This window comes from Bos javanicus, chromosome 1 (genome assembly GCF_032452875.1).
Source record: "Bos javanicus breed banteng chromosome 1, ARS-OSU_banteng_1.0, whole genome shotgun sequence".
Classification (NCBI taxonomy): domain Eukaryota; kingdom Metazoa; phylum Chordata; class Mammalia; order Artiodactyla; family Bovidae; genus Bos; species Bos javanicus.
The window spans coordinates 82227437-82246102 of NC_083868.1; the positions used below are offsets into that span (position 1 = coordinate 82227437).

General features: G+C 38.3%; 1 protein-coding gene across 1 annotated transcript in view; it reads left to right on the forward strand.

Moving 5' to 3' along the window:
• C1H3orf70 (chromosome 1 C3orf70 homolog) overlaps positions 1-18666 on the forward strand; it is a 119079-nt gene that overhangs the window by 10492 nt on the left and 89921 nt on the right. The window lies entirely within an intron of this gene.

Sequence of the window (18666 nt, forward strand, 5' to 3'; positions counted from 1 at the left end):
CCTGTTTCTGCCGGGATGCTACTGCACGTTACTTTCAGTGGACAGACTTAGAAAGTGTGTGTCTCGTTCATCCTTCCCCATTCTGTAGTTGTGCCTGCCTTCTCTGTGGGTAAAAACCCTGGTTTCCAGTATATCACAATATTTACCCATTTCTTCTATTTTCAGCTACCCATAAGACAGTTTAGGAATTATTATATTGGTTTCACTACCAATGACAAATTGATGACTTAAAGTTCAAGATAGAATATATCCTGGGAAGGATGTATGTAGTCAGAACACTCTGTTCAAAAGTTTCTTGAGTTAATTTTTTTCTGTGTGGTCATGTTATCAGTTGGGTTCATTTATTTCTGATTTGAATCAATTTCAGGTATACTTTTTTCATCTTTTTTACATTGAATTTTTAATTTTGAGATAATTTGTAGGTTCACATACATTTGTGAGAAATAATACAGAGATCCCACATATTCTGTATCCAGTTTCCCAGTGATAGTATTTCACAGAACTGTAGTGTGATATCATAACCAGGAAATTGTCATTGATACATATAGGTTCAGGAACAGTTTCAGCATTGCAAGGATACCTCATGTTGCCTCTTTATAGCCATACTCACTTTCACTTCTGCACCAGCCCTAATTAATCCCTGCCAATTACTAATCTGTTCTCTATTTCTTTAATTTTGTCACTTCCAGGATGTTATATAAATAGATCATATGTTATGTAACCTTTGGGGATTGGCTTTTTCCACTCAGCGTAATAACTCTGGCGATTCGTTCTGTTTGTTGGGTGTATCAATAGCTCGTTCCTTTTTATGGCTAAGTAGTGTTCCATGCTGTACGTGTACCGCAGTTTGTTTACCTGTTCACCCACTGAAGGACACCTGGCTTGTTTCTGGTTTTTAGTTATTATAAATAAGCCTGCTGTAAACCTTTGTGTATGGTTTACTGTGTGAACAAAAGCCTTCATTTTTCGGGAATAAATGCCCAGAAGCACAAATGCTTGGTTATGTGGAGGTTGCACATTTAGTTTTTTAAGTAACTGCTAAACTGTTTTCCATGGTTACCGTACCATTTTACATTCCTGCCAGCAATGTATGAGTGATCCAGTTTCTTCACCACATTTCCTGTCAGTGTTTGGTGGTGCTGCTATTTTTGTTTTAGTGATCTGACAGATGTGTACTGATCACTCATTTTGATTTTAATTTGCATTTACCTGATGGTTAACATTGATGTGCTTATTCACCATTTGTATATCCTCTTTGGTGAAGTGTCTTTAATTTTTAAGACTTTTTTAAGAGCAGTTTTAGGTTTACAGCAAAATCAAGAGGCAGGTATGGAGCTTTCCCGTGTATTTTGCCCCCACATGTGCATAGCCTTGTCTATTATTATTTATCAGAATTGTACATTTTTTTTAACCCAGGATGAACCTATACTGACACATCATAGTTATCTAAGGTGCACAGTTTACCTTCGGCTTCACTCCAGGTGTTGCACATTCTATGAATATGGACAATAATGACATGCATGCATCATTTATAATACCATCCAGAGTGTTTTCACTGCTCTAAAAATACCCTCCCCTTGGAAACCACTGATTTTTCTCATTGTCTCCATTGTTTTATTTTCTCCAGAATGTCATATAGTTGGAATCATACAGTATATAGTCTTTTCAGACTGGCTTCTTCCACTTATTAATGTGCATTTCTCCATGTCTTTTCATGGCTTGGTAGCTCATTTCTTTTTAGTGCTGAATAATATTCCATCACCTGGATGTACCACAGTTTTGGTTTTTTTTTAATTATTTTTTTTACAAAAGTAAATTGAGGTATAACTGACATTTGTTTCAGGGGTACAGCATAGTGATTCAGTATTTGTGTATACAGTGAAGTGATCATTGCAGTAAGTCTAGTTAACATCCATCACCATACATAGTTACAGATTTTTTTCCTATGCTGAGAACTTTTAATTTAAGATGTACTCTGGTAGCAACTTGAAAATATACAGTAGAGTATTATTAACTATTATTATAGTTACAATAACTGAAACAACTATTCCCAATTATCAGGTGGTGCTAATGGTAAAGAACCCACCTGCCAGTGCAGGAGACATGGAAGACATGGGTTTGATCTCTGGGTTGGGAAGATCCCCTGGAGGAGGGCATGGCAACCCACGCCAGTATTCTTGCCTGGAGAATTCTGTGGACACAGGAGCCTGGCGGGCTATGGTTGCAGCCTGTAGGGTTGCAGAGTTGGATATGACTGAAACAACTTAGCACTCATGCATCCCTGCTGCTGCTAAGTCGCTTCAGTCGTGTCCGACTGTGCGACCCCAGAGACGGCAGCCCACCAGGCTCCCCCATCCCTGGGATTCTCCAGTCAAGAACACTGGAGTGGAGTGCCAGTGTCTTCTCCCATGGGTTGCCATTTCCTTCTCCAATGCATGAAAGTGAAAAGTGAAAGTGAAGTCGCTCAGTCGTGTCCGACTCTTAGCGACCCCATAGACTGCAGCCCACCAGGCTTCTCCATCCATGGGATTTTCCAAGCAAGAGTACTGGAGTGGGGTGCCACTGCCTTCTCCCATGCATCCCTAATGATAGTTTATTTTATAACTGAAATTTGGCCATTTTGACCATCTTCACTCATTTTGCCCCATTCTCTCACCGCCATGCTTTTGGCAACCACCAGTCTGTTTCCTCTACCTGTGAGTTTTCAGATTTTTATTATTATTTTTTTAATCCATGTGTAAGTGAGAATATATGGTATTTGTCTTCTTCTGTTTGACTTATATCACTTACCATAATGCCCTCAAGGTCCATCCATGTTGTCACAAATGGTAAGCTTTCATTCTTTTATATGACTGAATAATATTCTGCACATATAGCACATTTTCTTTATCAGTGCACGTGGTGGTGGATACTTAGATTATTTCAGTGTCTTGGCAGTTGTAAATAATGCTGCTGTGAACAGGCGGGTGTGTATATCTTTCCAAATCAACACTTTCATTTTCTTCAAATGCACACCCAGAGGTGGAATTGCTGGATCATATGTAGTTCTGTGTTTAATTTTTTGAGAGACCTTCATACTGTCTTCCATAGTAGCTGCACCAGTTTGCATCCCCACCAACAGCACCAGTGGTTCCCTTTTCTCCACAGCCTCACCAACGCTTATTTCTGGTTATTTCTTGGGTGTTTTTTTAATAACAGCTGTTCTAGCAGGTGTGAGGTGATACCTCATTTTTGTTCTGATTTGCATTTCCCTGATGATTAGTGATGTTGAGCTCCTTTTCATGTGTTGACCATCTGTATGTCTTCTTTGGAAAAAGGTCTATTCAGATTGTTTGCCCATTTTTAAACCAGATTATTTTGGGTATTGAATTTAGTGAGTTCATTATATATTTTGGATATTAACCCATAATGAGTTATATGATTTGTAGGTATTTTCTCCCATTGGGGAGGTTACTTTTTCATTTTGTTAATGGTTCCTTTTCTTCTGCATAAGCTTTTTAGTTTGATGTGTTCCCACCTTCTTATTTTTGCTTTTGACATCAAATTTCAAATCATCACCACCAAGAATGAAGTCTAGTTTGAAGCCGAGAAGCATGGTACTGCCAGCTTTGTTCTTCTTTCTCAAGATTGTTTTTGCTGTCTGGGGTCTTGTACACTATGGTTTCTTCATTCATCTACTAAAGGACATCTCGGCTGCTTCTAATTTTTGGCAGTTACGAAGAAAGCTGCCATAAACGTCTGTGTGCAGGTTTTCGTGTGAATGGAAGTTTTCACCTCCTTTGTGTAAATAAATACCAAGAAGTGTGATTTCTGGATTGTATGGTAAGAGTCTGTCTTCCAGAGGGACTGTATTATTTTCATTTCCACTGGAAATGTTTGAGCGTTGCTGTTGCTCCACACCCTGTCCAGCTTTGCTGGTGTCAGTGTTCCAGATTTGGGCCGTTCCATGTGTGTGTTTTTCAAATGTTTTCTTCCAGTCTGTGACTTGTTTTCTAATTCTCTTTATATGTTCTTTCACAGAGCAGAAGTTTTTAATTTTAAATAAATCAAGGTTATTAGTTATTTCTTTCATGGATCGTGTCTTTGGTGTTATATTTAAAAAGGCATCACCATACCCAAGGTCACCTAGGTTTTTTCCTTTGTTATCTTTTAGGAGTTTATAGTTCTGTATTTTACATTTAGGCCTATGATTCATTTGGGGTTAATGTATGTGAAGAGTAAAAAGTCTACATCTAGATTTTTTTGCTTTTGCATGTTTATATCCAGTTGTTCCAATACTATTTGCTGAAGAGACTTCTTTTCTTCTTTAATTGTTTTTTTTTTTTTTTGGCTGTTGAGTTTTGAGAGTTCTTAATATATTCTGTGTACTGGTCTTTTGTCAGAGCAGTAGTTCACATTTTCTCATAGTTCTGTAGCTTGTCTTTTCATCCTCTTACAGAGTCCTTTGTGGATCAAAATTTAAGAATTTTGATGAAGTCAGGTTTATGAAATTTCCTTTTATAGATGATGCTTTTGGTGCTTTTTAGAACTCTCTGCTTAACCTGAGATCCTAAAGATTTTTTCCTAAAGCTGTTACAGGTTTTAGTTTTACATTTAAGTCTGTGATCCATTTTGAGTTTTTGTATAAGGTGTCCATTTTAGATCCAGGTTTTGTGGATTCTTTTTGTTTTTGTTTGCCTATGGATGTCCACATTGCTGCAGCAGTACTTGTTGAAAAGGCAGCCTTTCCTCTGTTGAACTGCTTTTTGTACCTTTGTCAAAAAGCATGTTGTGTAGTCTGTTTCTCTGCTCTGCTCCACTGATCTCTGTGTCTGTTCCTCTGCTGACACCACACAGTGTTGACACTATAGCGACAGAACATGTCTTTAAACCTGGTAGTCTGGGTCTTCCTACTTTGCTTTTTGTTTTTTTCAGAATTGTTTTAGCTATTCTAGTTCCTTTACCTTTCCATATGAATTGTAGAATAACATTTTCTGTATCTGTTGGGTTGGCTAAGACGTTGGTTCGGGTTTTTCCATACAGTGTTACAAAAAAAAAAAAAAAGAAAAACTGAATGAACTTTTTGGCCACCCAATACATAACTCTTGCTAGGATTTTGATAAGAATTGTGATAAACCTGTAAGTCACCTTTGCTGCTACTGCTGCTGCTGCTAAGTCGCTTCAGTCGTGTCCGACTCTGTGCGACCCCGTAGACGGCAGCCCACCAGGCTCCCCCGTCCCTGGGATTCTCCAGGCAAGAACACTGGAGTGGGTTGCCATTTCCTTCTCCAATGTATGAAAGTGAAAAGTGAAAGTGAAGTCGCTCAGTCGTATCCGACTCCTAGCGACCCCATGGATTGCAGCCTACCAGGCTCCTCCGTCCCTGGGATTTTCCAGGCAAGAGTACTGGAGTGGGTTGCCACTGCCTTCTCCGAAGTCAGCTTTGGGAGAGTTAAAAATCTTCCTTATGTTGACTCTTCGTTCCGTGAACATGGTATGTCCCTCCATTTATTTAAATCTTTGATTTATTTCATCAACATTGTATAAGTTTTAGCATATAAATCCTGTATATATTTTGTTTGAATCATACATAAGTATTTACAATCTGCCTGCAGTGTGAGAGACCTGGGTTCGATCCCTGGATTGGGAAGATCTCCTGGAGAAGAGATGGCTAACCTCTCCAGTATTCTTGCCTGGCAGAGGAGCCTGGCAGGCTACAGTCCATGGGGTTGCAAAGAGTTGGACACAACTGATGACTTTCACTCACTCACATTTACAATTTTAAAAATTACAAATGTATTGAGTTTTAAATCTTGGTGTTTATTGCCAAATTTTATTGCTTGTATATGTTTATTGCTAGGATATAGGAATGTAAGTGATTTTCATTTTTCATTCAGTTTATTTTGCATTCTGTGGCCTAGTTGAACTCACTTATTAGTTCCAAGAGTTAAAAAAATAAATTGGGGGGGGGGGATTTTCTATTTAGACAGTCATTTCATATGCAGGTGGCGACAGTTTTATTTATGTTTTTTGCCTCCAATTCATATGGCTTTTCCCTTTCCCCCTTTTCTGCTTTGTTGCACTGGCTAGAACTTCTGGAACTATGTTGAATGAGAACAGATATCTGTGCCTTGTTCTTTTCTCCTTAGGAGGGAAGCATTAGATTTTTCATCTTTAAGTACAATGTTAGTGTTAGATTTTTTGTGGTGTCTTTTTATTGAGGAAATCCTTTTCTATTCCTGTTTTATCAAAGTTGTTATTATGAATAAGTATCAAATTTTGTTAGATATGTCAGCTTTGCACCCCTGGAATAAGCATCACTTGGTTATGGTGTGTAATTCTTTTGATATATTGCTGAATTCTGTTTGTTGATAATTTGTGAAGGATCTTTATGTCTATATTTATGAGGAGTGTTAGTCTATAGTTTTCTTTTTTAGACTGTCTTTGTGTGGTTTTGATATCAGGGCAATAGTAATACTAGTTTTATACAATGAATTGGGAATTTTTTATTCCTAGCCTATTTTCTGAAAGAACTTGTTTAGAATTGATGCTCATTTTTCTTAAACATTTGGTGGAATTCTCTAATGAAGTCATCTGGGTCTGGAAACTTTTAAAATTACTGTTTCAATACTGTATAGCACAGGAAATTATATTCAGTATCTTGTAATAAATTATAATTTAGAAGAATCTGAAAAATATTATTTATATACATATATATATGGATCTCTTTGCTGTAACCAGGAACTAGCACAACATTATAAATCAACTGTACTTCAATAAAAAGCCTAAAAAACTAAATAATTTAGTTTCCTTATTAAACAATATTCAAATAATTGCCAATGGATGAGTTGTGGAAGTTTGTAATTTTTGAGGAATTGATCCATTTCATTCTAAGTTGTCAAATTTGTGTGTGTGTTAATTTTATTGACCTGTTTGCAGAAATAGCTCTTTGTTTCATTTATTTTCTCTATTATTTTTCTGAGTTCATTGTCACTGATTTTTTCTCTCATCTTTATTATGTCCTTCCTTCTCTTCTGCTTGCTTTGAGTTTATTATGTGCTGCCCACTTTTTAAGAATCTTAAATATGGGAACTTAGATGACTGATTTGAGGCTTTTCTTCTTTTCTAATGTATGCAGTTATTGTTATAAAAATCCATCTCACCATTGCTTTAGGTGTACCCCACAGTTTTGATATGTTTTATTTTAGCTTTCATTAGGCTCATGTTTTGATTTCTTTTGATATATCTTTCTGATTCATGGATTATTTAGAAGTATGTTTAGTTTCCAAGTGTTTGGAGATTTTCTTGATATAATTTTGTTACTTGGTTTTTCATTTTAATCACAGAGCACATTTTGTGTGATTTTAATTCTTTTAAACTTAAAACCGGGAGAAATATCAATAACCTCAGATATGCAGATGACACCACTCTAATGGCGAAAAGTAAAGAGGAATTTAAGAGCCTCTTGATGAAGGTGAAAGAAGAGAGTGAAAAGCTGGCTTAAAATTCAACATTAAGAAAATTAACATCATGACATCCAGTCCCATCACTTCATGGCAAATAGATGGGGATAAAATGGAAACAGTGACAGACTATTTTTGGGGGGCTCCAGAATCACTGCAGATGCTGACTGCAGCCATGAAATTAAAAAATGCTTGCTTCTAGGAAGAAAAGCTATGACACACCTAGATAGCATGTTAAAAAGCAGAGACATCACTTTGCCGAAAAAGGTCCTTATAGTCAAAGCTGTGGTTTTTCCAGTAGTCATGTACAGATGGGAGAATTGGACCATAAAGAAGGCTGAATGTCAAAGAATTGATGCCTTTGAACTGTGCAGTAGGAGACTCTTGAGAGTCCCTTGGGCAGCAAGGAAAGCAAACCAGTCAATCCTAAAGGAAATCAACCCTGAATATTTGCTGGAAGGACTGATGCTGAAGCTGAAGCGCAAATACTCGGGCCACCTGATGCGAAGAGCCGACTCATTGGAAAAGACCCTGACGCTGGGAAAAATTGAGGACAGGAGGAAAAGAAGGCCCCAGAGGATGAGATGGTTGGATGGCATCACTGAATCAGTGGACTTGAGTTTGAGCAAACTCTAGGACATAGTGAAGGACAGGGAAGCCTGGCTTGCTGCAGTTCATGGGTCGCAAAGAGTTGGACACTGCTTAGCAAGTAAACAACTGGTCCAAGTATCATTGACACTTAAAAAGTATGGGTATTCTGTTAGGTGAAGTGTTCTATAAATGTCTGTTAGATTCTACTGGTTGCTTGTGTTGTTTAGTACGTCCTTGTTTGTTTTCTAATATTTTCTGTCATTTGTTGAAAAGGATTGTTGATGTCTTATATACTCAGTTATGGATTTGTCTTTTACTCCTTTCAGTTTTTGCTTCATATACATTTGCAGCTCTATTGTTTGGTGCACACACATTTAGAATGGCTCTGTCTTATTAGATGACCCTTTTATCACCATCTACTATCTCTGTATCTCTGGTAACTTTCTTTGCTTCAAAGATTACTTTATGTGATATTTATAGAGGCATACCTGCTTTCCTTTGATTAATATTTTCTTGACATATCTTTTCCTTCCTTTTATTTCTAGTCTGCCTATATTGTTAAATGTGAAGTGAGGTTCTTTATTTTTTAAATTTTAGTTAACTTATCTTTGGCTGCACTAGGTCTTCAGTATCAATGTCCTCATTGTGAGATATGACACTTGGTGGTTGATCATTGTATTGTATCAGTTTTTTTATTGTGTAACAAATTACCCTACAACTGAGCAACTGAAAACAACAGTAAATATTTGTTATGCATTGCATTTTCTATGGGGCAGGAATCTAGAGAGGATTAGTGGGCAGTTTTGGTTTAGGGTCTTTTGTGAGGTTGCAGTCAAGATGTCAGGTAGGATTGCAGATATGTGAACGCTTGGGCTAGAGGATCTGCCTCCATGAGTCCCTCAGAAGGCTAGAAAGCGTGCTGGTCGTTGGCAGGGAGACCACGGTTTCTTTATACATGGACCTCTCCTCAGGACTGTGAGTCCCTACTGTCATGCTGTGAGTGTCCTTACAGCATGACAGCTGAGTTCCCCAAGAGCAATCAATACAAGAGAAAGGGAGGCAGAAAGCTCAATGTACGTATAATTAAGAGTCAGAGGTCATACACTGTCAGCCTGTCAAGTATTTTATTGGGTACAGAGGCCAGGCGTGATTTAATATGGGAGGAGACTGCAAGGCTACAAGTACTAGGAACCAGGAATCCTTGGGTGCCATCTTGGAGGCTGGCTACCATATGTACCATCTTTAAAACATGGAAAAATTAAGTGAAGGAAGGACAGGCATAGTAGAAAAGTATAAATATGGGATTGACATGAAGCAAGTAAGCTGATAATCTTTGTGTATAATGTTGTGATCTGCAAAAAAGACTTAGGATCTTAGTTTTATGAAAAATAAACCTATAGATAGACCTTAGTAATATTCTAGGATATTGTTTTTAGGGTTTTTGAATTTTACACATTGACTTTATTATTATTAGTGACTTAATTAGGGGATCAGTAAACAAAGGTACACATGAATGGAAAGGTGCAAAGTTTGAACCAATGTATATCTGAGGTGTATGTGAATAAATGATTTGGTTAAACCCTGTAACTCTGAGGTCAGAGACCTAGTTAATGCCTGTACAACAGAAGTTAATGCTCAGGATTTTGTTCTCAGGCTATTAATATTCATAGGTCTGGATGGTATTACTATAAGTGAATTAATGAATGAGTAAGTATATCTATATAGAAGACAAGGAAAGCCATATGTGGTCCAATTATGAGTGTTTAATATATTTTTGCTATTAATACATTTCTAAAGTGTTCAATTCCAATGTAAATCTATTTGGATAAATATCATACAGAGATAAATACCTGGAAATCAATGTTCTGCATTATTTGAGAAGTGCTGACTGCTTATTAAAAATAAGAAGATATGATCTAATTGGTTATGTCTGGGAGTAATGATGGAGAAGGCAATGGCAACCCACTCCAGTACTCTTGCCTTGAAAATCCCATGGACGGAGGAGCCTGGTAGGCTGCAGTCCAGGGGGTCACGAAGAGTCAGACATGACTGAGCGACTTCACTTTCACTTTTCACTTTCATGCATTGGAGAAGGAAATGGCAACCCACTCCAGTGTTCTTGCCTGGAGAATCCCAGGGACAGAGGAGCCTGGTGGGCTGCCGTCTATGGGGTCGCACAATCGGACTCGACTGAAGCGACTTAGCAGCAGCAGGTCTTCATCGCTGACCGTGGGCTTTTCTCTAGTTGTGGTATGCAGGGGCTACTCTCTGTTTGTGGTGCATGGTCTTTTCATTGTGTTAGGTTTTCTAGAGTCTGCAGAGCACAGACTCTAGGGCAAGATTCAGTAGTTGCAGCATGCGGGCTCAGTAGCTGTGACTTGAGGACTCTAGAGTGTGGACTCTGTAGTTGTTATGTGTGGGCTTATTTGCCTCACAGCCTGTGGAATCTTTCTGGAGCATGCATCCAACCCATGTTGCCTGCTTTGGCAGGTGAGTTCTTAACCACTGGACCGCCAGGGAAGTACTGAAGTGAATTTCTTTTACACTGCATAAGTTGTTTTTTAAAGCCACTTTGTCTTTAATTAGACCGTTTATATTTAATGTAATTATTGATAAATTAGGGATTAAGTTTGGCATTATTTTTTTGTTTTCTGTCTTTTTTCTTTGTTTCTTTTTGTTTGTTTCTGCTCTTTCTTTTCTCTATCTTCCTGTGAGTTATTTGGGCATTTTGTAGACTTCCATTATATCTGTAATATTTTTTAGTATTCTCTATGTTTAATTTTTAGGTATACATAGACAGCTTATCATGATCTGTTAGTATCCTTTGACCATTTTGAGTGAAGTATAGAAACCTTCAGTTCAGTTCAGTCGCTCAGTCGTGTCTGACTGTTTGCAACCCCATGGACTGCAGCACGCCAGGCCTACCTGTTCATCACCAACTCCCGGAGTTTACTCAGACTCATGTTGATTGTGTCGGAGATGCTATCCAACCATCTCATCCTCTGTCATCCTCTTCTCCTGCCTTTAGTCCTTCCCAGCATCAGGGTCTTTACCAGTGAGTCAGTTCTTTATATCAGGTGGCCAGAGTATTGGAGCTTCAGCTTCAGCATCAGTCCTTCCAGTGAATATTCAGGACTGATTTCCTTTAGGATTGAGTGGTTTGATCTCCTTGCAGTCCAAGGGACTCTCAAGAGTCTTCTCCAACACCACAGTTCAAAAGCATCAATTCTTCGGTGCTCAGCTTTTTTTGTAGTCCAACTCTCACATCCATACATGACTACTGGAAAAACCATAGCTTTGACTAGACAGACTTTTGTTGCAAAGTAATGTCTCTGATTTCTAATATGCTGTCTAGGTTGGTCATAACATTTCTTCCAAGGAGCAAGCATCCTTTAATTTCATGGCTGCAGGCACCATCTGCAGTGATTTTGGAGCCCCCATAAATAAAAATAAATAAAAATAGAAATCTTACTTCCCTTTGTATCCCTCGTCCTCTACCCATTTATAGTATAACCATCTTAAGTATTTCTTCCACATGTTTAGAACCATATCAGACAGGATTATAATTTCTGTTTTAACTGTCAAATATAACTGAGAAAACTCAGGAGCAAAAGAAATATATCTACTTTTTTTTCTTATTGTGTTTTCAGAAGTTCCTTCTTTTATTGTTGCCTTTTTGTTTAGAAAGAAGGAAATGGCAATCCACTCCAGTACTCTTGACTGGGAAATCCCATGGACAGAGGAGCCTGGTAGGCTACATACAGTCCATGAAGTCACAAAGAGTCGGACACAACTGAGTGACTAAACTTTCACTTTAGCCATTCTTTCACAGCAGGTCTGCTGGTGACAATTCTTTTAGCTTTCCTTCATTTCAGAATGTCTTGATTTTACCTTTATTCCCGAAGGATGTGTTTACTGGGTATATAATTCTTAACTGAGAGACTGAACTGAATTCTTGATTGATGTTCTTTTCTTTTAGCACTTGAAAAAAAGTCGTTCTGCTTCCTTCTGATGATAAATGATAAATGGCTTCTGATGATAAATCCAGTGTTGTTTGAATTATTTTTCCCTTCTAGGTAAGGAGTTGTTTTTCTCTGGCTCCCTTTAAGACTTTTTTTCTGTTCATTTGGTTATCCAAAGTTTGAATATGATGGGCTGACCTGATTTCTTTGGATTTGTCTTATTTGAGGTTTGCTCAGTCCTTTAATCTTGTAGGTTATGTTTCCAGTCAAATTCAGGAAGTTTTCAGCCATTATTTCTTCTGCTTTTGCAACCTTATCTGTTTTGTCCTATCCTTTTGGGACATCAATAAAATGAATGTTAGATTTTTTTTTTATTATTATAATCCTGTAGTGTCTGAAGTTCTGTTTATTCTTTTTGGGAATATTTTCTTTCTGTTAAAATTGGGTGATTTCTATTATTCTTTCTTCGAGCTCATTGAAACTTTCCTCTTCCATTCTCCTGTTGATGCCTATTCACAGGGATTTTTATTTTGGTTATTGTATTTTTCAGTTCTCATATTGTTTGGTTGTTTATTCTTCTGTCTCTTTGAGATGATTTCTGAGACTTTCTATATTTTTCTTTGTTTCAAGCATTTTGTAATGACTCACTGAAGCACTGAAAAGTCATGCTGTTTTAAATTCCTTGTCAGATAATTCTAATATCTCTGTCATCTTGGTGTTGGCATTTGCTATAATTTCTCATTGGTTTGAGTTCTTGTTTTCTTGCTATGACTACTGATTTTCAGTTGAAACCTGGACATTCTTGTTGTTACAAGATTCTGGATCTTAAACCTATTTTTTACTGACTTTCTTGGTACTACTCTAGCAGAGTAAGGAAAGTGCTGCCTCTAATTGACACCGAATGGAGTGGCTGGTTTCTGTTACTGCTGGGTGGAAGTTGGGGCTTTCCATGTGGCCTCTACTGACACAATGGTAGAGATGACTTCATCCTGTCTTTCCACTCCGTTTCTGAGTTTACCTGTTCAGAGTGTTGAGATATCTCATTAGAATCTTTCAAGTATAGAAGTCTAGGTTCTTCACGCTTTCCTGGCCTTTGCTGTCATGAATCAGGGTACAGTTCAGTTCAGTCACTCGGTTGTGTCCGACTCTTTGCGACCCCATGGACTGCAGCACGCCAGGCCTCCCTGTCCATCACCAACTCCCAGAGTTTACCCAAACTCATCTCCATTGAGTTGGTGATGCCATCCAACCATCTCATCCTCTGTTGTCCCCTTCTCCTCCTGCTGTCAATCCTTCCCAGCATCAGGGTCTTTTCCAGTGAGTCAGTTCTTCACATGAAGTGGCCAAAGTATTGGAGTTTCAGCTTAAACATCAGTTCTTCCAATGAACACTCAGGACTACTCTCTCTTAGGATAGACTGGTTGGATCTGATTGCAGTCCAAGGGACTCTCAAGAGTATTCTCCAACACCACAGTTTAAAAGCATCAATTCTTCGATGGTCATCTTTCTTTATAGTCCAACTCTCACATCCATACATGACTACTGGAAAAACCATAGCCCTGACTAGATGGACCTTTGTTGGCAAAGTAATGTCTCTGCTTTTTAATATGCTGTCTAGGTTGGTCATAACCTTCCTTCCAAGGAGTAAGCGTCTTTTAATTTCATGGCTGCAGTCACCATCTTCAGTGATTTTGGAGCCCCCCAAAATGCCATGATCTTAGTTTTCTGAATGTTGAGCTTTAAGCCAACTTTTTCACTCTCCTCTTTCACGTTCATCAAGAGGCTCTTTAGTTCTTCACTTTCTGCCATAAGGGTGGTGTCATCTGCATATCTGAGGTTATTGATATTTCTCCCGGCAATCTTGATTCCAGCTTGTGCTTCATCTAGCCCAGCATTTCTCATGATGTACTCTGCATATAAATTAAATAAGCAGAGTGAAAATATACAGCCTTGATGTACTCCTTTTCCTATTTGGAACCAGTCTGTTGTTCCATGTCCAGTTATAACTGTTGCCTCCTGACCTGCATACAGGTTTCTCAAGAGGCAGGTCAGGCGGTCTAGTATTCCCATCTCTTCCAGAATTTTCCACAGTTTGTTGTGAATCGGGGTACAGTACACAGTATTTTCTCTGATATTTGCCTGGAGTAGAGTGATTACTGTCTAAAAGTTTTACATCATGCTGGGTGATTTCTTTCCTTGTCCTTTGGTAAGAGAGAACAGGTTTTTGTTGAGACATCACCCTAAGAAAAAGAAATGCAAAAAGGCAAAATGGTTATCTGAGGAGGCCTTACAAATAGCTGAGAAAAGAGAAGTTAAAGGCAAAGGAGAAAAGGAAAGATACACCCATTTGAATGCAGAGTTCCAAAGAATAGCATGGAGAGATAAGAAAGCCTTCTTCAGTGATCAATGCAAAGAAATAGAGGAAAACAATATAATGGGAGAGACTAGAGATCACTTCAAGAAAATTAGAGATACCAAGGGAACATTGCATGCAAAGGTGGGCACAATAAAGGACAGAAATGGTATGGACCTAACAAAAGCAGAAGATATTATGAAGAGGTGGCAGGAATACACAGAAGAACCATACAAAAAAGATTTTCATGACCCAGATTCCGCAATGGTGTGATCACTCACCTAGAGCCAGACCTCCTGGAGCGTGAAGTTAAGTGGGCCTTAGGAAGCATCCCTACAAACAAAGCTAGTGGATGTGATGGAATTCCAGTTGAGCTATTTCCAGTCCTAAAAGATGATGCTGTTAAAGTGCTGCACTCAATATGCTAGCAAATTTGGAAAACTCAACAGGGGCCACAGGACTGAAAAAGGTCAATTTTCATTCCAATCCCAAACAAAAGCAATGCCAAAGAATGTTCAAACTGCTGCACAGTTGCACTTATCTCATGAGAAACACTGGGCTGGATGAAGCACAAGCTGGAATCAAGATTGCTGGGAGAAATATCAATAACCTCAGATAGGCAGATGACACCACCCTTATAGCAGAAAGCAAAGAACTAAAGAGCTTCTTGATGAAAGTGAAAGAGGAGAGTGAAAAAGTTGGCTTAAAATACAACATTCAGAAAACTGAGATCATGGCATCTGGTCCCATCACTTCATGGCAGATAGAAAGGAAACAGTGGAAACAGTGAGAGGCTTTCTTGGACTGCAAAATCACTGAAGATGGTTACTGTAACCATGAAATTAAAAGATGCTGCTCCCTGGAAGGAAAATTATGACCAACCTAGACAGCATATTAAGAAGCAGAGACATTACTTTGCTGACAAAGGTCCATCTAGTCAGGGCTATGGTTTTTCCAGTAGTCATGTATGGATGTCAGAGTTGGACCTTAAAGAAAGCTGAGCACCTAAGAATTGATGCTTTTAAACTGTGGTGTTGGAGAAGACTCTTGAGAGTCCCTTGGACTGCAAGGAGATCCAACCAGTAAATATCCAACCAGCATATTAAAAAGCAGAGGCATTACTTTCCCAACAGAGGTTTGTCTAGTCAAAGCTATGGTCTTCCCTTTTGCCTCAGCTGATAGAGAATCCGCCTGCAATGAGGGAGACCTGGGTTCAGTTCCTGGGTTGGGAAGATCCCCTGGAGAAGAGAAAGGCTACCCACTCCAGTATTCTGGCCTGGAGAATTACATTTAATTTTTCTAGTAGTCGTGTATGGATGTGAAAGTTGGACCATACAGAAAGCTGAGCACAGAATAATTGATGGTTTCAAACTGTGGTGTTGGAGAAGACTCTTGAGTGTCTTAGACTGCAAGGAGATCAAACCTCTCAATCCTAAAAGTGATCAGTTCTGAATATTCATTGGGAGGACTGATGCTGAAGCTGACACCCCAGTACTGTGGCCATTGATGTGAAGAAGTGACTCATTAAAAAGACCCTGATGCTGGGAAAGACTGAAGGTGGGAGGGGAAGGGGACGACAGAGTATGATGGTTGGAGAGCATCACCAACTCGATGGACATGAGTTTGAGCAAACTGTGGGATTTGGTGATGAACATGGACACCTGGCGTGCTGCAGTCCATGGGGTTGCAAAGAGTCAGACATGACCGAGCGGCTGAACTGAACTGAATTTAGCTCCAAACCTGGAATATAAACCCCTGCAAAAATCCCCAGTAACTCACCACCAAGTTGTTGCTTGATTCCTAAGATACTGGTTGGTTAGCTTTCCTTTCTCCCCAATTCAGTCATTTTCTGTTTTAGTCAGTATATATAATGTGTAGGGTTTTTAGTTGTAGTTAGTGAGAAAGCATAGGAAAAAGCATCTACTCCATAGCGTCTACTCCGTATTCCTGAAAGTATTAGTCTCTGTCTTTTTAATTTGATTTTAACTTTTGACTATATCAAAAGTCAAAGCTACATATAAAAGAATGCTGAGAAAGAGTCTCATTTATAATTCTGTATCTTCCACTCCATTCCAGTGCACCTCTTTTAAATATTTTTTTCTATTAATTTTCTCTCTTATTCTGTCTGTGTTTGTGTTTGCAAAATAACTGCATTCTGTGTTATGTTCACACATGTATATTTATGGGTGTTTATATACTCATACACATTTTTATTTTTACGTTTTTTGTGAACTAAATCTAGTCATACTTTATTGCTTATTGCATTGTGTTATTGTTTGACAGTATATCCTAAAAATCATTCCCTACTCATTCATGGAGGTCCTTCTTATATCTTTTTGCCTGCATAGTACTCTTTTGTATTTATATGTGCAGTAGGTTTTTAACCATTTTTCTTGCTTGACATTTTGTTTCTCATATTTTATTACAAATAATGTAACAGTGAATAACTGGTGCATGTATTGTTATGTATTTGTAGAAGTGTGCCTTTAGAATAAAATCCTAGAGGGGAGGTTGCTAGATCAAGAATAAATGCATATATAGTTTTGTTAGTGCCAAATTCTGCTTCACAGGAGTTGTTGCTCTGCTGCTGCAGCTGCAGCTGCTAAGTCGCTTCAATTGTGTCCAACTCTGTGCGGCCCCATAGAAGGCAGCCCACCAGGCTCTCCTGTCCCTGGGATTCTCCAGGCAAGAATACTGGAGTGGGTTGCCATTTTCCTCTCCAATGCATGAAAGTGAAAAATCAAAGTGAAGTTGCTCAGTTGTGTCCGACTCTTAGCAACCCCATGGACTGTAGCCCACCAGGCTCCTCCGTCCAAGGGATTTTCCAGGCAGGAGTACTGGAGTGGGGTGCCATTGCCTTCTCCTTGTTGCTCTGGTCAGCAACATACAAGAATTCCAGTTTCCTCACAGACTTATGGTTAGAGTGTGTTGTCAAACTTCTGAGCTTTTGCCAATATGATAGGATAGAAATAGCATTTCATCTAAGTTTTAACTTCTCATATTATGAGTGGAGTTTAGCATATTTTTGTTTTTACCCTCATTCTTCAAAGATATGTTCATAAACGTAGACTTCTAGTATACTGAAGATATCATTCTATTTTCTGCTAGGTCTTCTTGTTGCTGCAGGGAAATCATCTGTCAATTTGTCATTCCTTTGAAGGTTATCTATCTCTTTTTCTCTTGCTTTTAATATAGTGTCTTTGTCTTTGATGTTCTACATTTGACTTATGTGTCCAACATTTGACTGTCTGTCCAAATGTGGAATTCTTTTCTCTTTATCCTGTTTGTGATTCATTTGGCTTCTTCAGTCTGTGGATTGATGTCTGTTATCAGTTCTAGAAAATACTTGCCCACTTACTCCTCATATATTATGTTTTCCCTATTCTCACTATTTTCTTTTTCTTTTTTTGAACTCTAATCAGATGTTTTAAATGTTCATTTTACCATCCTTGTCTTTTAATCTGTATTTTTTATTGTGAGTCCGTTTGTTGCTATATATTGCATTTTCAACAATTTATTTGGATATGCCTTCTAGTTTATAATCCCTTCAGTTGTATTTAATCTGTTATCAAATTAATTCATTGAGTTTTCCACTTATTGTATTATTTTATAGATACTGTCTTTGGTACTTTTTCAAGTAGTCATTTTGAAAAAGACTTGCTCATTTTTAGTAGGTACTTATTTTTACTCTTATTTTCAGTTCCTTTTATTTCTGTGGACGTACCAGGAATACTTGTTTTATATTCTGTTTCTGATCACTCCAGTATTAAAAGCCTGGCAGATCTGATTCTACTGGACTTTACAAAGAGCCTTATTTATTTGTATATTGAGTTTTTGAACTGTGAGCACCTATTTCTTTGAATGTTACCCGTAGAAATTCCTCCAGACTCGATTTGCTTTTGCTTCTGCCAGGCATCTAGAGGCACTCACTATAGTGCAGGACTGCTTTAAACTAGACACATACCTTGACGTATTTGGACCACCCAGGAAGTATAAAGTTTGGCTAAAACCTTTTGAAGGACAGCTTTTGTTTATGAGTTGTTGGTTTTCTCCCCTCATTCCTCGTGTGTCCAAGATTCAAGATATGTAAAAGTCCTACAGGAGTAGGTTTATTTCTAGTGTACTCTTACACTCCCCATACTCCCGTCTGTGTGGGGAGCTTACTTTAAGGCTATTTATGTGAAGGCTTACATTTTCAGCTCCTGAACCCTCTGCTTCCAGAAGGTCCTAGAAACCAAAGCTCAAGTTCACCTCTTCCTACAAATATCCTCAAAGTAAATATATTTGTTTTTATACTTACTTCTTTGAATTTCTTCCT